Genomic DNA, 20,861 nt, shown 5'->3' with positions numbered 1-20,861 from the left:
ACAGTGCTTCACAGCAGTGCCACTGCTGAGGGACTGTGTCACTGTTAGAGGGTCCAGTGGGGTGCACAGTCTCAACATAATGGGGTGAGAAATAAGGGAGTGCAACACGTTTGCAGGACCAGTACTGAGATAGTCTAGTACAGTCAGAGGGTCAGAATTCAGCGAGGGCCTCTATATAACGGGATCAGAACTGTGGGATGGCTCCACAATTAGCAAGTCAGCACTGAGCTATTGAAGCACTGTCACAGCATCAAGACGGAGGCAGTGCTTCTTTCGAAAGGTGTCCGAATTCTAGGGACGCCACACAATTAGAGAGTCATGATTGTGATATTATGATCAGCGGGTCAGTACTAAGGGACTGCCTTATTGTCAGTGTGTCAGTTCTGAGGCATTGTTCATTTGTCAGAGGGTTCGTCGTGTGGGAATGACTCATTGTCAGAGTTTGTGGTCTGAGGCAGTTTCTCAGTGTAACGGTGTTGGGAATTGATGGTTTGCTACACAGAGAGGGTCAGTGCTAAGGTATTGCAGCTGTTTCAGAGGATCAGTGCTGAGGCATTGACTCACGATAAAGGCATCAAAAGTGAGGTAGTGCGAAACGATTACAGGGTCACTAAGACATTGCAGCACTGTGACAGTGTCAGAACTGATGGACTGTTTCATTTGCAGAGGGGCATTACTGAGGGATTGAAGCACTGTCAGAGCTTCAGTCCAGAGGGAGTGCTTCATTGTCAGAGGGTCACTACTGCAGGAGTGCATTACTGTCAGACAGAGACAGTTCATAATTACGTCGGGGTCAGAACTGGGGCAGTGCATCATTGTAAGGGCATCAGAATTAAGGCAGACCTCACATTTCGAGGGTCAGTCCTGAGGGAGGGTTCATTATCATTGTGTCAGTACCTAGGGCACTGGCATATTGTCAGCTGGTCAGTTCTGAGACAGAGTCACTTTGACAGTGGGTCAGCACTGAGGCTGAGCTTCAGTGGAATGGTGTCAGAATGGAGGGTTTGCCACATACTGACAGTAAGTACTGAGGTATTTCAGCTCTACAAGTTTCAGAACCCAGGCAGTACCTCATTAGCAAAAGATCACTCCTGCAGCAGTGAGACAGGGTCAGACTGAAGGAGTGCCTCCTTGTCAGACGGTCAGTTCTGACACACTGCTCCTTTGTCAGAGGGTCATTGGTGAGGCAGTGCCTCTTTGTAATGGGATCAGAATTGTCAGCGGGGCAGTACTGAGCGCGAGCCTCATGATTAGAGGTCAATACTGAGAGAGTGTCCTATCAGAGATTCATTCCTAAGGGTGTGCTTCATTGTCAAGGAGGGCATCATGTGGGAATACTGAGGGAAATGCAGGGTTACAGGGACAGGTTAAGGAAATGGGTCAGATGCACTTAGGAGGGTCAGTGTGGACTTGGGCTTAATAGACTATTTTACACTGTTGGGATTCTATGATTCTGATGAGAGGATCAGTACTGTGGCATTTCAGCACTGTTGGAGGGTAAGATCAGTGGGAGTGCATATTTGTCAGAGGGTCAATACTGAGGCTGAGGCAGAGCCAGGGAACTGTAGACCAGTGAGCCTCTGGACTGACATTCCAGTCCTACCTCAGAACTGATCCTCTGACAGAGCTGCAGTTCCACAGTACTGACTCTGTAATCGATCCTCAATCCTGACCCCATTTCAATGAGGCACTGCCACAATATTGACCCTCTGACAATGAGGCACTCCCTCAGTACTGACCCAGTGACCATAATGCACTCCCACATTTCTGACGCTATGGCAACGAGGTCTGAAGTCACACGACACCAGGATACAGTCAACAGGTTTATTTGAAAACACAAGCTTTTGGAGTGTCTCTCCTCCTTCAGTCCAACATCGACACCTACATATCACGGTATTGAGATCTGACAGTGCTTCCATTTCTTAGGGCTAAACCGCTAATCATGTGGCCCTCCATCCATTCTGATCCCATTAAATTGAGGCACTGCTTCAGAATGGACCCTTGAGTACTCACCCCCTGACAGTGCTGACTACATGTGCTGACTGTCTAAAATGTAAGCACTCCCTTGATTCTGACTCTCACAATGAGGTACTCGCTCAGTACCAATGCTCTGACAGTGAAGCAGTTCCTCCATACTGACCTGCTGACAACGAGGCAGTCCCTCAGGACTAATCTTCTGATAGACCTGCAATACCTCCGTGCTGATCATCTAAACGTGTGCGACCCCTTCAATTCTCACCCTCTTACAATGAGACAGTGCCTCAGTAATGACACACTGACAATGAGGCAATGCCTCAGAACTGACCCACTTAGAGTGATGCACTACCACAGAACTGACCATCTAAGCATGTGGCACACTCCGATCTGACCCCCTTTCAATCAGGTACTGCCTCTGTATTGACCATCTGACAATGATGCACACCCTCTGTCCTGTACCTTCGACAAACTGGCACTGACTCAGTGATGACTCCCGATGATGAGGCATTCTAACGGTACTGAACATATGATATTTCGGCACCTGCTCAGTACTGACCATATGATAAGGTAGCATTCCCACAGTTCTAAAACACTGACAGTGCTGTAATACCTCAGGACTGACCCTCCCATCATGTGACACTGCTTCAATTCTGACATCTGTATAATGAGGCATTGCCTCAGTCCTGACCCTCTGACAATAATGCACTCCCACAGTTCTGACGCTCTGACAGTGAGGCTTTCATTCAATAATTACACTGTGATAGACCTGCAAAATCTCAGTACTGGCTGTCCAATCAAGAGTCCTGAATTCTAACCCTGTTGCAATGAGGTACTGCTTCAGAATTGATTCTCTGCGTCTCTGTCATTTTAAGCCCGATGTTATCCGTCTTCGGAGAGTCCACAAAACCATTTTGAAGTCAAAGTAATCCTTTGAAAGATGGTTAAGTAGTAACAGTCCTGTTTTACTGGTGTTTGTAATAAATTTCAGGTAATTTCTGGACACATCAAATCGCAAAATTACAGAAGGGGAAGGAGGCCATTTGGCCCATCTTACTGAGTTGTCTCTATCATCACATACAAATCCTTTTTCCGCCTATCACCTGCATACCATTTTCATCCAATGCCCTCTGTACGTCTCCATTGAAACTCATTCATCACACTTACAGCGTGCACTCCATAACCTAACTAAACACTGTGTGATAAAGCTCTTCTAAGAGCAGGGACATCTTCTCCCTATCTACTCTGTTGAGACCACTCTGGATTTCAAAAATCCTCAATTCCATCACCTCTCAGCCTGCTGTTGAGAAAGAACAGTCCCAAACTCTTCAATTTATTCTTGCATCTGAAGCTTTTCCTACCTGGAACCATTCTAGTAGTAATCAGCACATCAATGCATTTGCCTTTTTCCTATAATGTGCAGGCCATAACTGTGCACAATACTCCAGCTGAGATTTAACTTACCTTGCAGAAGTTCAATATCATCAGCTACTTAGTCGTATACTCTATACCCCTATTATTAAAGGCTTTATGCTTCACTTATTGATCTCTCCAGCTGTACTCCGACCATCATTTCAACTGTGCACGTCCATACTCCTATTTTACACGGTTAGGAAAAACACTTGAAAGACAAAGTGCTTCACCTTACAATTCTCTGCATTGTACCTCATCTTCCACCTGTCTCCCCACTACATCAACTTTTCAATGCACTTTTGGATTTCCACACTATTCTTCTCACAATGTACAATTGTGAAGTTTAATAGCATCTGCAAACTTGGAAATTGTCCCCTGCGCACCACGATCAGGATAATTAATTATCAATCGGGAACGACAAACGTCCCAGGAGCAGCCCCTGGAGATTCAACTACAAACCTGCTTCCCAGCCTGAAAATTATCCATTCACCAATATTGAAATATTGGACTGGACAAAGAGGAAGGCATTCTTACTTTGAATAATGCCACAGGCTTTTTAATATCCATTTCTGAATCTCATTGCATCATATATCCAGTAACGCAGCAATTCCTTGATAATGTCAGACGAGATCATACTCTGTAATAACCAGAATGACACATAAGCCCTCAATTTCCAAGCATTTAAGTCATGAACGCAACTTCTGGGCCTCAGAAATGCCAAGTGGAAGTGCTTTGTGTGTACAGTTTTTATCAAATCCTTCAGCCAACAGAGAAGCTGCCTCCAGGGCTGGAATGTCTTCACAAAAGGAGCGTTTTTGCAGGCCTACCGGGAAAGAGAAGAGAAGTCTTCAAAGGACTGCAGTCAAAGTAGGTTTGAGAGACTGATTTTATGGTGCCACTCTTGATTCAGTGGTTTGACAAAGTTCGCATGGCAGACTGGTTAACAAGGTTAGATCACATGGAATACAGGGAGAACGAGCCATCTGGATACAGAAACTGACTAGAAGGTAGGAGAGAGGATGGTGGTCGAGGGTTACTTTTCGGATTGAAGGCCTGTGACCAGCGGGTTGGAGGGTTTGAGCTATAAGGAGAGGCTGAATAGGCGAGGGCCATTCTTCCTGGAGTGTCAGAGGGCGAGGAAGACCTTATAGAGGTTTATAAATCATGAGAGCATGGATAGGGTGAACAGCCAGCGTCTTTTCCCCAAGTTACGGGAGTCCAAAACTGGAGGTCATGTGTTTATTTTGAGAGGGGAAGTTTTAAAAGGGACCTCAGGGGCAACATTTTCAATTAGAGGATGGCACATGTATGCAATAAGCTGCCAGTGGAATTGGTGAAGGATGGCACAATAACAACATTTCAGAGGCAAGTGAATGGGTCTACGAATAGGAAGGGTTGAGGGATATGATCAAACAGAACAGTTTAATTTTGGTTATCTGGTCAGTATGGCCGAGTTGGACTAAAGTGTCTGTTTTCATATTGTACATCTGCGATTTTATGACTCCATGTTCCACTGACAATAAGGCACTTTCTCAGTAATATCTTCTGAGGACGAGGCACTCCCATACTGCTGCAAATACCTCAGTGCCAACCCTCTTAATATGTGGCACTCCCTCAGTTCTAACCCATTGACCGTGACACAATGCCTCTGGCCTCATTCTCTAATCAGTTGGCACTGCCTCAATTCCAGCACCTACACAATGAGGCACTGCCTCCGTATTGACCCTCTGACTCCTACAGATCTGACTCACTGACAGTCCTGTATCGTCAGTCCTGACTCTTTAATCATTTCGCACTCCCTCAATTCTTGCCCCATTACATTGAGGAACTGACTCAGTATTAACCCTCTGGCAATGAGGGGCCCCCTCAGTACTCAACCTCTGACTGTGCTTCAATACCTCAAGACTGACCCTCTGTCAAGAAAGCATTCCTTCAGTTCGACCTTCTCTAAGTGCTGCAATACCTCAGCACGGCTCCTGTAATCAAGTGGCACTCCTTCAATTCTAACCTCTGTCGGATGTGGCACTGCCTCAATGCTGACCCTCTGACAATGAGGCACCCTCTCTGCACTAAATGTCTAATTATGTGGCAAACCCTCAATTCTGAACCCTTCACAATGAGGGGATGTTCACTGATGATTGCACAATGTTCAGAACTATTCGCAGTTCCTGAGATACTGAAGCAGTCTTTGTTCAAATGCAACAAGATCTGGCTTTGGGCCAACAAGTGCAAACAACATTTGTGTCACACAATACAACCATCACCAATAAGAGACAATCTCACCACTGCCCCTTGGCATTCGACAGTGTTACCATCACTGAATCCCCACTATCAACATTCTGAGGGTCATCATTGACCAGAAACTCAACTGCACTCACCACATAAACACAGTGCAAGACCAGGTCAGAAGCTCGGAATACCACAGGGAGTAATTCTCCTCCTGACTCCTCAAAGCCTGTCCACCACATACAAGGTACAAGTCAGGAGTGTGATGGAATAGTCCCCACTTTCCTGGATGAGTGCAGCCCCAACAACACAAGAAGCTTTAAACCATCTTGGACAAAGCAGCACGCTTGACTGGCACTACATCCACAAATATTCACTCACTCTACCACCAGTAGCAGCAGTGTATGCTATCTACATTATGCACTGCAGAAATTCACTAAAGATCCTCAGACAAACCCACGACCACTTCCGTCTGGAAGAACAATATTAGAAATGCCACCTTAAAGTTCCCCTCCAAGCCATTCACCATCCTGATTTGGAAATAAATTGAATGCAACTGTGAAGGAAGACAGTCATCCACCAAAAGGGAGAAAGAGAGAGAGAAAATCTGAGAGAAATTACAAATGCTGTAGACAAATTAAATTTGTAATCTTCAAATATCCTAATTAATAGCTCGAGAGCAGAGAGGGGCAACCATTAGATAATCAATGTCACTAAAACACAAGTTAACAAAAACATGTCAGCCCCAGGGCATACAGAAGAAAAATTCCCTCTTCTGTATATAATACACAATATTTATCTGTTCTTGTGATGGCAGGCATGGTCTTGTTGAAGAAAGTTCTTTCTGAAAGATGGCTCCTTCACCACTACTCTGTACCAGCATGGGAGGGTGTGTTTGGTGGGGGTGTCTAGGTTAATGATGATCTTCTGTTTCCTTCACTGGTTGAATGTTAAAAAGAATGCATGAGTTCGTCAAGTGACCAACTCCCCATGGGAGTGGCGGGGAGAGGGGTTGGAAGATGTTAAGGGATAAATGTGCGTTGGGAAATCCATCCAAATTGGGGGAGTTATGTAGGAGGCCAATACTGTCAGAATGCTGTTGGGTGGGGCAGAGGACGAGGAAAGATGCAGCATACGTCTGCTCATGTTGTGGAATACTGTTGCACCTGTCAGAGCAGGATAGGGAGAGGAAACAACTTAATGAATGCATATGGAAGTGAAGCATCAAATTTACAGGGCAACAAACTTTCCACCTCCAAGGACTTGGTGCAAATGCCTCAACAACCGAACAGACCGGGAAATTCCAGGAGAGGTCGTCACTCGGCAGACTTTTCATCATTCAGAAGGCTAAGGACAACCGGAGCTTCTGAATCTCTCCACATTAAGACACAAGTCAGGCGTGTGATGGAATATTCCCCACTTGCCTGGACAGGTGCAGCTACAACAACACAAGAAGCTCAACACTGACCAATACAAAGCAGCCCACTTGATTGGCACCACATCCACAAACATTCACTCCCTCCACCACCAACACTTAGTCGCAACAGTGTGTACCATCTACCAGGTACACTGCAGAAATTCCACCAAAAGTCTTCAGACAGCACTTTCCAAACACGTGACGACTGCTATCTAGAAGGACAAGGGCAGCAGATACATGGGAATACCACTCACTACAAGATCCCCTCCAAACATTAAATACATCACCATTCCTTCACTGTCGCTGGGTCAAAACCCTTCCTAACAATATTGCCCTTACGAGCAGCACAGTGGCCAGTGGTTAGCACTGCTGCCTCACAGCACCAGAGATCCAGGTTCAGTTCAGTCTCACGTGACTGTGTGTGTCGGTTTGCACATTCTTCCCATGTCTTTGTGGGTTTCCTCCAGGTGCTCCGGGTTCCTCCTACAGACTAAAGATGTGTGGATTAGGTGAATTGGCCACGCTAAATTGCCCAATGTGTGCAGGGATGAGTAGTTATGTGAATTATACATGGGAAGTGCAGGGTTACAGGGATAGTGTGGGGGTGTCAGTCTGGTGGAATGCTTTTGGGAGTCATTATGGACTTGGTGGGCCAAATGACCTGTTTCCACACGGGAGGGGTTCTAATGATTGTGGGTCAACTGTCAGCACAAGGACTGGAGTGGTTCAAGACGACAGCTCAAGACCACTTTCTCATGGGGCAACTGATGGCAACCAATAAAGCTGGATCAGCCAGCTATCTTTAGATCTCCCAAATGAATTAAAAAAAACCCTGAAGTCCTCACCCATGGGGTCATTCCAGTCAATCTTGTCTCCTTTGGTTCATAGAAACGTAGAAGAATAGGAGGAAGCACCTTCGAGCCTGTTTCACCTTTCAACATGATCATGGCTGATCATTGAAATCACACTGTTTCTACCCACTGTCTTTGTTCTCTTTAGTCCTAAGCACCATATCCAATTTCCCTTTGAAAATAGCAATGGTTTGACCTCAACAGTTCCCAGACAGAATTCCACAGGCTGACCTATGCCTGGGTGAAGACATTTCTCCTCATTTCCTAAATGATCTCCTTTTCCTCCTTGACTCTAAGCCCTATTTTTGGACTCCAAAGTCATTGAAGACATCCTTACTGCATCTGCCTTGTCCAGTTCTCTTTAGATTTGTAGGCTTCCATCAGATGACCGTTCTTCTTTTGAACTCCTACGAATATAGGCCGAACTGATCCAGTCTCCCTTCATCTCTCAATACCACCAACCCAGAAATCACTCTGGTAAATCTTTCACTCACTGTCTCTATAACCAATCCATGAATCCCCTCAATAAGGCAGCCAACAAACCATCTGCCTTGTTCACCACCTGCAATAGGGTCAGGGTCAGGGTCAGTGTCAGGGTCAGGTTTAGGGTCATACTTGCTTTCAGTGACGGGTACAAGGACACTAAGGTCTCAGTGCATCCCTCCCTTTCCCAATCTATCACCCTTCAGATAATAAATGGCTATTCAGTTTTTGCCACTAAAGTAGATAACTTCACATTTATCCGAGAGATGGTTCACTCGCTCCGTACATACCCACTGATCAACTCAACTCAACCTGCCCTGAGAGCCACCAAATCATGGCCCCAACAAACAGGGTAACATACAGAGCCAAGACTGAGGAACAAGCCTCACTGAAGACTTTGTGCAAGGCTCAACAAAGATGGTATACCCAGAAACAGCCTTCCAAGCTCAGGTGTGCACCAGGTTAAAAGTATAGAACTATGGATGAAGAAATGAACCATGTGACCACGAGCCCGTGTCCAAACCCCACGTGAGCAAAAGGGGGCGGGCGCGACAGTTTAACCAACAAATGAAAAGGTCTGTGCATGACCCCGCCTACGAAAGACAGAGTCTCGCCCGTGAGGACCGGGGCAATGCCCATGACGTGCGGTTGCTCCAATCAGAGAAGTCAGGGGAAAGACTGAATTGAGAAGGAACTTCTTCACCCAGAGGGTTGTTAACCTATGGAATTCCTTGCCCAGTGAAGTAGTTGATGCTACTTCAGTAAACGTTTTAAAAGATCAGGTAGATTTTTTTTTAGAAAATAAAGAAATTATGGGATACGGTGAGAATGCGGGGAAGTGGATGTGAGTCCATGAAAAGTTCAGCCATGATCTTAGTGAATGGCAGAGCAAGCTCGAAGGGCCGGACGGCCTACTCCTGCACCTAGTTCTTATGGTCTAAAGCCAGACCACGATCACGACCACGCCCACACCAAGGAAAGAGCACCAGCGGAGGTGAAAATAGGTGCGTGCCCCAGCAAGCGCGAGGTCTCCTGTTTTCAAATTCTGAACGGTCACCGTCAGCACCGACACCGTAAACTGCACCACCCCCCATCGATATCCCGGCCCCTACCGAGGCACCGACAACCCCACCCCCTCTGTGGAAAGAGGAAGTTACTGTTTTGAGTCCAGTGGAACGTTTTGCAATTGAAGTGAAGTGGAAATTTGATGGATATGATCCTGTCGAAAGGGGATAGAGAAATACATGGAACAGAAGGGATTATTAGCGTAAATTAGAGAGTGAGGGGGTTTGCAGATCAAAGTGTGCCAACGAATAAAAGGGGAAAGAGAGTGGTAAAGGTTGTAGAGGAGAGACAAAGCATTGCTCCAGAGCAGGTGTTAATGGTAGAATGAAGATCTGATTGAAAAGGAAATAAAGCATGAAGACAGGATGCAATCATTAGGAGAAAGTATATCCAATCAGAGGACTGCGTTAATGGGTCTAAAGCTGTTGAACTCAGTACTGAATGTAGACCAATGTTTTGTCTCTTCTCAACAACCATTACTACTGCCTTTGTGTTCTTTGGAAGGATCACAGGACCTGGATATTTAACTCTGTTTTTATGCCTCCACAAATGCTGCCAGACCTGTTTTCTGTTTTCTGTTACCTTTGCCTTTGCTTTGTGTTCAATGATCTTTAATCTCCCTCAACCTGTAACTTTGTCTTGACCTTTTAGCCCACATTCCTGTCTCCCCCTTTCAACAGCATAGAACATAGAACATTACATAGAACATTACAGCGCAGTACAGGCCCTTCGGCCCTCGATGTTGCGCCGACCTGTGAAACCAATCTGAAGCCCATCTAACTATCTAAAACACTCTCACATTTTATACTTTACTGCAATTGAGTTTAAAGGCAGGGACACAAATTTCCAAGTATGCTTCCACCTCCTGGATGTAGTGCTGCTGTCATTCTGCTCAATTTCCTTTCCTCCCTTTACAGGGTCTTAATGTCCTTCCTAAAATATGGTGTTCAGAATTCACTATGTACTCAACTGGAGCTGACAGCACTACTTTATAAAGGTTTAGCATCACTTTCATGCTTTTCAACTTTGATCTTCTGGTACTGAAGCTCGGAGTCCCACTGACAGTGCTTAATTATCTCAGTACTGACCCTCTGACAATGAGGCACTCCCTCAGTACTGATCCTCTGACAGCACTGCACTACTTCAGTACTGATCCTCTAATCATGTGGCATACCCTCAATTCTGACCCGCTTTGAATGAGGGACTGCCTCAGTATTGACCCTCTGACAAAAAGGGACTGCCTCAGAACGGCCCTTCTGGCAGTGCTGCACTACTTCAGTGCTGAATCTATAAACGTGTTGCATTCCCTCAATTCTGACACTATTACATCGGGCAGTGCCTCACACCAGATCCTCTGACAATGAGGCAATCCCTCAGAACAGATCCTCTGACAAAGAGGTGCTGACTCAGAACTGACCGGCTGACAATCAGGTACTCCGTCAGTACAGGCCCTTTGACAATGAATCCCTCCCTCAATCCTGACCCTCTGACAGTGCTGCATTACATCAGTATTGAACATCTAAATTCCCTCAATTCTAATCCCTTTGCAATTAGGCAATGCCTCAGAACTGACCCGCTGACAATAAGGCATTCCCATCATTCTGACCTTCTGACCGTCTGACAGTGCTGCATTACCTCAGTACTGACACTCTCACAGTTCTTCAATACCTCAATACTGAGCCCCTGACAATTGACACTCCCTCTATTCTGACTCCATCACTTTGAGGCACTGCCTCGGAATGGATCCTCTAACAACAAGTCACTCCCTTAATGCTCACCCTCTAACAATGAGGCACTACCTCATTACTGACCTCGTGATAATAAGGCACTCCCTCTATGCTGATCTGCTGATTACGGGGACTTACTCAGTCATGACCCTGTAAACATGATGAACTTGCTCAATTCCGACCCCCTTAAATGAGGCACTGGTTCAGCATGCAACTCTGACAATAATGCACTCCCACAGTCCTGACCCTCTGACACCGCTACAATACCTCAGTACTGACTCTCTAATCGTGTGGCACACCCCCAATTTTGACCATTGAATAAGTATTGAACCTCTGACTATAATGCACGGCACGGTTCTGACCCTCTGTCAGTGCTTCAATACCTCAGAGATAACCCACTAATCATATGGCCCTCCTTCAATACATCCCCATTACATTGAGGCACAGCCTCAGAACAGACTCTCTGACAATGAGGCACTCCCTCAGTGTTGACTCTGTAACAATCCTCAGAAGAGACTGACCCCCTTACAAAGAGGCACTGCCTCTGTACTGAACCACTGACGCTCATGCCCTCCCTCAGTACCTACCCTCTGATAGTGTTGCAGTCCACAGTATTGATCCTCTAAATTCTGATCCTATTACATTGAGGCACTGCCTCACAATCGACCCACTGACAGCATCGCATTCGGTAAATGAAGTGTAGACTGGGTGACAGCTTTGCAGAACAGCTACAGACACTCTGACAAAGAGAAACTGCCTCAGAACTGACAATCTGACAATGTGGCCGTCTTTCAGGGCTGACCTTCCAGTCGTGAGGTACTGCCTCAGAATTGACCCTTTGGTGGAGCTGAAATGCCTCAGTACTGACTCTTGAATCGTGAGGCACACCCTCAATTCTGAACCCCTTACAATGAGGCACTGCTTCAGAATTGACCCGCTTACAACTCCTTCAGTACTGACCCTCTGATAATGAGGCCCTCTATCAGAGCTGATTCCCTCTCAATGGGTGACTCCTTCAAGACTGACTCTCCAGAAATGACATGATAGCCCTGCAGAGGGAGTCATTGTCAAAGAAGCACACCCTCAGTACTTCGCCTCTGACGGTTCTTAAATACTTCAGTACAGACCCTCTGACAATGATGTACTCCCTTAATCGTGACACTCTGACTGCAATACCTTACTACAGACCTTCTAATCATTTCATCCTCCCTCAATTCTAAATCCATTACATGGAGGCACTGCCTCAGAACTGACCCACTGACAATAGGCATTCCCTCAACTGATCGTCTGACAGTGCTACAGTACCTCAGGACTGACTCTGTGCTGTGAGGCCCTTCTTTAATTCTGACCCTCCAGAAATGAGGCATTACCTCAGTATTGACCTCTGACAAAGTGGCACTGCCTCACAATTGACCTAATGACAATTGGGCACTCCCTCAGTGCGGAACCTCTGATAGAGGTTTGATATTAGGAGAGTATTGCACTGCGAACAGGTCAATATTAAAGGGATGCCGCATTCTCGATGGCCAATATTCAGGGATTGCTGCACTGTTGTTGGGCCAGTATTCAGGGAATTCCACACTGCTTGTGGTCCGATAATAATGGAGTACTGCACTGGCAGAGAGTTCGCACCGAGGAAATGCTGCACTCTCAGATGGTCAATATTAAAGGAGTATTTCATCCTCAGAGGTTTGATATTAGGGGAGTGCTGCTCTGTGAGCAGGCAAATATTAAAAGAATGGTACACAATCAGAGGGTCCATATTAAGGGAGTGCTCCATTATCGAGGGTCAATATTAAGGAAGTGGTGCACTGTCGGAGGGCAACTATTAATGGAGTGATGCAACTTCGGCGAGTGAGTGCTCTGGCACAGCAGCACAGCAAAGGGTCAGTAATGAGAGAATGCTCCATTTTCAGAGGCTGAGCACTGAGGGAGTGCATAATCAGAGAAGTTCGTACTGAGGGAGTGCTGCATTGTCAGAGTATCAACACTGAGGTAGTACCACAATATCGAAGGGTCAATATGAAGCGTGTGCTGCACTGTCAGAGGGTCAATGATGACAGAATGCTGCGCTGTCAGAAGGTCAGTAGTGAGGGAAAGCTGCATTGTCAGAGTGTCTTCACTGAGGGAGTGCCGCTCTGTTGAATGGCCAATATTAAGGGTGTGCTGCACTGTCAGAGGGTCAGCGTTAAGACAGTGGCACACTGACAAAGAAGCACTGCCAGAGAGCTGATGAGGCACTCCCTCAGTACTGAACCTCCAACAGTACAATACATCTGGAATACTGATGACTGACCCTCTGATAGTGCATTTCTGCCATATGTTAACCCTCTGACATACCGGTATTCCCTCATCACTAACCTCACGACTGATCTTTTGACAAGGCCATTTGAGAGAGATGTGCTCCCATATTATTGACCTTCTGATACTGGAGCACTCCCTTAATATTGACCTTCTGACAGGGCGGCTCCCTTTCACTACTGGCCTCCCACAGGGCAGCACTCTCTAAGCATTGACCACCTGCTTCATAGACTCCCGACAATGTGGAAACAGGCCATTCAGCTCAACAAGTCGAAAACGCCCCTCCGAAGAGAATACCACCCAGGCCAATTCCTCTATATTTCCCCATGTCTAAGCCACCTAACCGAAACACCCCTGGGCACTAGGGGCAATTTAGCACAGCCAATCCACCTAGCCTTCATATCTTTGGACTGTGGGAGGAAACCGGAGCAGCCAGAGGACACAGAATCCCGCACAGACACGGAGAATGTGCAAACTCCACACAGACGGTCGCCCAAGGGTGGAATCGAACATGGGTCCCTGGTGCTGTGAGGCAGCAGTACAAACCACCGAGCCACCGCGCCACCCTAGTTGAATTTGTGACAGTGCAAAACCCCTTTAAAATTGACCCTAGCACTCCATTAATATTTGCCTTCTGACAATGCAGCTCTTCCTCAGTACTGACTCTCCAACAATGCAGCACTCCCCTAAATACTGTCAGAGAGTCAATACTAAGAGAATGTTGCACTGTTAGAGACAGTCCTGATGGGAGCATCACTAACAGAGGTTCAGTACTAAAGGTATGCTGCACTGTGAGAGGGTCAGTGATGCGGAAATTCTGCACTGCCAGAGGGTCAATAATGAAGCAGAGCTGCGCTGTCAATGTAATAGGGTCAGAACTGAGTCAGCGCCTCATTATCAAAGGGTCAATACTGAGCCGGTGTCTCATTGTAAGGTGTTCAGAACTGAGTCAGGCCTGTGGTAGTGCAGCACTCTCAGAGGTTCAGCGCTGAGGGAGAGCATCATTATCAGTGGGTCAGTACTGAGTGTGTGCCATGTTGTAAGTGGGACCCTTCTGAGGCGGTATGTCATTGTTGAATGGTCAGTCCAGAGTAAGTACTTTATTGTCAGATAGTCAATGCTGAGGCAGCGCCACCTTCCTGGTCAGTGTTGCGGTAATGCCTCATTGTAAGGAGGTCAGAACTGAGGGAGTGGCAGACATTTAGAGGGTCAATACTGAGGCAGTGCAGAACCGTCAGAGGGTCAGTACTTGAGTAGAACTCTATCATCAGATCGTCAATACTAATGGAGTGTCACATTGTCACTGGATCAGTATTGAGGAATCACCTCATTATCAGAGGATCAGTCCTGAGGCAGTGCCTCATTGTCAGAAGTTCGGTGCTGAGGCAGTGCCACATTCTCAGAGGGTCAATGTTAAGGTTTAGAACTGAGGGAGTTCCATATGATTATGTCACTCTGACAATGAGGCACTCCCTCAGGAATGAACCTCTGACAATAAGGCATTTTCTCAGTTATGAATCTCTGACAAGGAAGCACTCCCTCAGTGCTAACCCTCTAACAGTGCTTCAATACCTCAGTGTGGACCCTCTGCCACTGAGGCACTCGCTGATTTCTGACCCTCTGATAGAGCTGCAATAGCTTACTACTGACTTTCTAATCATGTGCCTCCTACCACATTTCTAAATCTATTAAATTGAGGCACTGCCTCAGAACTGACCCGCTGGCTATAAGGCTGTCCCTCAGTAATGACCCTCTAAATGTGAGGCACTCCCTTAATTCTGACCCTCTTAGGCACTACCTCAGTGTTAAATCATTAATATAGAGGCACTGCCTCAGACTTGACATGCTGACAATGGGGCACTTGCTCAGGACAGACCCTCTGAACGAGCTGAAGTTTTGATATTAGGGCAGTGCTGCACAGCGAGCAGGTCAGTATTAAGGGAGTGCCGCACTGTCAGTGGACCAATATTAGGCGAGTGCCACGCTGTCAGAGGGTCACTATCAGTGGAGTGCTGCACTTTTGGTGAGTGAGTACTGAGGCAGTGCAGCACTGTAAAGGGTCAGTAATGAGAGAATGCTACATTTTCAGAGATTTAGTACAGAAGAAGTGCTTAATCAGAGTTATTTCTGAGGGAGTGTTGCATTGCCAGGGTTTCACACTGAGGGAGTATCATACAATCGGAGGTCCAATATTAAGGAAATACTGCACTGTTGGAGGGCTCATATAAAGGGAGATTTGCACTGTCAGAGGGTTAATGATGTGGGAGTGCTGAAATACCACAGAATTAGTCCTGAGAGAGTGCTGCACGTTCAGAGAGTTAGTACTGAGGGAGTGCTATACTGTCAGAAGATTGATAGGTCAGCACTGACGGGGTGATTACTGAGGGAGTGCTGCACTGAAGCCGGGCAGCACTGAAGGGAGGTCAGCACTGACGGGGTGATTACTGAGGGAGTGCTGCACTGAGGGAATGCTGCACTGAGGCGGCTCAGCACTGAGGGGGTTCATCACATGGCAGTGCTGCACTAAGGGAGGGCTGCACTGATGGAGTGCTGGACAGAGTGGGGTCTGAAATTAGAGGGGTCAGCACTGAAGATGGTCAGCACTGAAGGGAGGTCAGCACTGACAGGGTCAGTAGTGATGAGGTTGTGCACTGAGGGAGTGCCGGAAAGAAGGGGATCCTCTTGTAGAATGTGGGAGGTAACGGTCACCACTAGTGTCCCCACTGACTTCATCTGCGGGAAGTGCACCCAACTCCAGCTCCTCCAGCTCCGCTTCAGGGAACTGGAGCTGGAGCTGGATGAACTTCGGGTTATTCGGGAGGCTTGGTGGGTAATTGTGACGACTTACAGGGAGGTAGTCACACCTCAGGTACAGGAAAAAAGCAGATGGGTTACAGTCAGGGGACGGAAAGGGAACAGGCAGACAGTGCAGGAATCCCCTGTGGCCGTTCCCATCAAAAACAAGTATACTGTTTTGGATACTGTTGGGGGGGACGACTTACCACGGGTAAGCCATGGGGTACAGGTCTCTGGCACAGAGTCTGTCCCTGTTGCTCAGAAGGGAAGGGGGAAAGGAGGAGAGCATTAGTCATTGGGGACTCTATAGTTAGGGGGACAGATAGGAGATTCTGTGGGAACGAGAAAGACTCGCAGTTGGGGTGTTGCCTCCCAGGTGCCAGGGTCCGTGATGTCTCAGATCGTGTCTTCGTGATCCTTAAGGAGGAGGGGGAGCAGATCCAAGTCGTGGTCCACATAGGCACCAACGACATAGGTAGGAAAAGGGATGGGGATGTAAGGCAGAAATTCAAGGAGCTAGGGTGGATGCTTAGAGCTCGAACAAACAGAGTTGTTATCTCTGGTTTGTTACCCGTGCCACGTGCTAGCGAGGCGAGGAATAGGGAGAGAGAGCAGTTGAACACGTGGCTACAGGGATGGTGCAGGAGGGAGGGATTCAGATACCTGGATAATTGGGGCTCATTCTGGGGTAGGTGGGACCTCTACAAACGGGATGGTCTACACCTGAACCAGAGGGGTACCAATATACTCGGGGGGGGAAATTTGCTAATGCTCTTCGGGAAGGTTTAAACTAATTCAGCAGGAGGATGGGAACCTGAATTGTAGTTCCAGTGTACAGGAGGTTGAGAGTAGTGAGGTCACAAATAAGGTTTCAAGGTCACAGGAGTGTACCAGCTGGCAGCAAGGTGGTTTGAAGTGTGTCTACTTCAATGCCAGGAGCATCCGGAATAAGGTGGGTGAACTTGCAGCTTGGGTTGGTACCTGGGACTTCGATGTTGTGGCCATTTAGGAGACATGGATAGCGCAGGGACAGGAATGGTTGTTGCAGGTTCCGGGGTTTAGATGCTTCAGTAAGATCAAGGAAGGTGGTGAAAGATGGGGAGGTGTGGCATTGTCAGTCAAGGACAGTATTACAGTGGCAGAAAGGACGTTTGATGAGGACTCGTCTACTGAGGCTGAGGTTAGAAACAGGAAAGGAGAGGTCACCCTGTTGGGAGTTTTCTATCGGCCTCCGAAAAGGTCCAGTGATGTAGAGGAAAGGATTGCAAAGATGATTCTGGATAGGAGCGAAAGTAACAGGGTAGTTGTTATGGGGGACATTAACTTTCCAAATATTGACTGGAAACGCTATAATTCGAGTACTTTAGATGGGTCAGTTTTTGTCCAATGTGTGCAGGAGGGTTTCCTGACACAGTATGTAGATAGGCCAACAAGAGGCGAGGCCACATTGGATTTGATACTGGGTAATGAACCAGGCCAGGTGAGGTAGGTGAGCACTTTGGTGATAGTGACCACAATTCGGTTATGTTTACTTTAACGATGGAAAGGGATAGGTATCTACCGCAGGGCAAGAGTTATAGCTGGAGGAAAGGCAATTATGGGGCGATTAGGCAAGATTTAGGATGCATAGGATGGAGAAGGAAACTGCAGGGGCTGGGCACAATTGAAATGTGGAGCTTGTTCAAGGAACAGCTGCTGCGTGTCCTTGAGAACTATGTAGCTGTCAGGCAGGGAGGAAGTGGTCGAGCGAGGGAACCGTGGTTTACTAAAGAAGTTGGATCTCTTGTCAAGAGGAAGAATGAGGCTTATGTAGAGATAAGGCGTGAAGGCTCAGTTAGGGCACTTGAGAGTTACACGTCAGCCAGGAAGGACCTGAAGAGAGAGCTAAGAAGAGCCAGGGGGGGACATGAGAAGTCTTTAGCAGGTGGGATCAAGGAAAACCCTAAAGCTTTCGATAGGAACAAAAGAATGACTTCAGTAAGATTAGGGCCAGTCAAGGACAGTAGTGGGAAGTTGTGCGTGGAGTCTGAAGAGATAGGAGAGGCGCTAAATGAATATTCTTCGTCAGTATTCACACAGGATAAAGGCAATGTTGTCGAGGAGAATACTGAGGTACAGGCTATTAGACTAGACGGGATTGAGGTTCATAAGGAGGAGGTGTTAGAAATTCTGGAAGGTGTGAAAATAGATAAGTCCCTTGGGCCGGATGGGATTTATCCTCGGATTCTCTGGGAAGCTGGAGAGGAGATTGCAGAGCCTTTGGCTTTGATCTTTATGTCGTCATTGTCTTCAGGAATAGTGCCAGAAGACTGGAGACAAGCAAATGTTGTCCCCTTGTTCAAGAAGGGGAGTCGAGACAACCCTGGTAATTATAGACCAGTGAGCCTTACTTCGGTTGTGGGTAAAGTGTTGGAAAGGATTAAAAAAAAAGGATTTATAATCATCTCGAAAGGAATAATTTGATTAGGGGATAGTCAACACGGTTTTGTGAAGGGTAGATCGTGCCTCACAAACCTTATTGAGTTCTTGGAGAAGGTGACCAAACAGGTGGATGAGGGTAAAGCGGTTGATGTGGTGTATATGGATTTCAGTAAAGCGTTTGATAAGGTTCCACATAGTAGGCTATTGCAGAAAATATGGAGGCATGGGATTGAGGGTGATTTAGCGGTTTGGACCAGAAATTGGCTAGCTGTAAGAAGACAGAGGGTGGTGGTTGTTGGGAAATGTTCATCCTGGAGTTCAGTTACTCGTGGTGTACCGCAAGGACCTGTTGTGGGGCCACTGCTGTTTGTCATTATTATAAATGACCTGGATGAGGGTGCAGAAGGATGAGTTAGTAAATTTGCAAAAACACCAAAGTCGGTGGAGTTGTGGATATTGTGGAAGGATGTTGCAGGTTACAGAGAGACATAGATAAGCTGCAGAGCTGGGCTGAGAGGTGGCAAATGGAGTTTAATGCGGAAAAGTGTGAGGTGATTCACTTTGGAAGGAGTAACATGAATACAGAGTACTAGGCTAATGATAAGATTCTTGGTAGTGTGGATGAGCAGAGAGATCTCGGTGTCCATGTGCATAGATCACTGAAAGTTGCCACCCAGGTTGATAGCGTTGTTGAGAAGGCGTACGGTATGTTAGGTTTTATTGGTAGAGGGATTGAGTTTCGGAGCCATGAGGTCATGTTGCAGCTGCACAAAACTCTAGTGCGGCTGCACTTGGAGCATTGCGTACAGTTCTGGTCACCGCATTATAGGAAGGATGTGGAGGGATTGGAAAGGGTGCAGAGGAGATTTACCAGGATGTTGCCTGGTATGGAGGGAAGGTCTTATGAGGAAAGGCTGAGGGACTTGAGGCTGTTTTCGTTAGAGAGAAGAAGGTTAAGAGGTGACTTAATAGAGACATACAAAATGATCAGAGGATTAGTGGGATCCTTTTTCCTCGGATGGTGATGGCTAGCACGAGGGGACATAGCTTTAAATTGAGGGGTGATAGAAATAGGACAGATGTCAGAGGTAGGTTCTTTACTCAGAGAGTAATAAGGGCGTGGAGTGCCTCATTATCAGAGGATCAGTACTGAAGGAGTTGTAAGTTGGTCAATTCTGAAGCAGTGCCTCATTGTAAGGGAGTCAGAATTGAGGGTGTGCCTCACGATTGAAGAGTCAGTACTGAGGCACTTCAGCTCCACCAGAGGGTCAGTTCTGAGGCAGTACCTCACGACTGGAGGGTCAGCCCTGAAATGCTGCCACATTGTCAGATTGTCAGTTATGAGGCAGTGTCTCTTTGTCACAGTGTCTGTAGCTGTTCTGCAAAGCTGTCACTCAGACGACACTTCATTTCCCTCATGAGATGCTGTCATTGGGTCGATTGTGAGGCAGTGCCTCAATGTAATGGGATCAGAATTTAGAGGATCATATTCAGAGGATCAATACTGAGGATTGCAGCACGATCAGAGGGTAAGTACTGAGGGAGGGCCTTATCGTCAAGGGTCACCACAGAGGCAGTGCCTCTTTGTAAGGGGGTCAGTCTGTTCTGAGGATTGTTACAGGGTCAACACTGAGGGAGTGCCTCATTGTCAGAGAGTCTATTCTGAGGCAGTGCCTCAATGTAATGGGGATGGATTGAAGGAGGGCCATATGATTAGTGGGTTATCTCTGAGGTATTGAAGCACTGACAGACGGTCCGAACCGTGGAGTGCATTATAGTCAGAGGGTCAATACTGATTCAAAGGTCAAAACTGGGGGTGTGCCATACGATTCGAGAGTCAGTACTGAGGTATTGTAGTGGTGTCAGAGGGTCAGAACTGTGGGAGTGCATTATTGTCAGAGATACATGCTGAACCAGTGCCTCATTTAAGGGGGTCGGAATTGAGGCAGTTCATCATATTTACAGGGTCATTACTGAGGAAGGGCCCCGTAATTAGCAGATCAGCAGATCAGCATAGAGGGAGTGCCTTATTATCGCGATGTCAGTTCTGAGGCAGTGTCTCATTGTTAGAGGGTGAGCAGTAAGGGAGTGAATCGTTGTTAGAGAATCCATTCCGAGGCAGTGCCTCAAAGTGATGGAGTCAGAATAGAGGGAGTGTCAAATGTCAGGGGCTCAATATTGAGGTAT

Source organism: Rhincodon typus, chromosome 44, assembly GCF_021869965.1.
Source record: "Rhincodon typus isolate 14 chromosome 44, sRhiTyp1.1, whole genome shotgun sequence".
NCBI classification, from domain to species: domain Eukaryota; kingdom Metazoa; phylum Chordata; class Chondrichthyes; order Orectolobiformes; family Rhincodontidae; genus Rhincodon; species Rhincodon typus.
The sequence above is the reverse complement of the archived record's forward strand: the minus strand, read 5'-3'. Positions refer to the sequence as shown.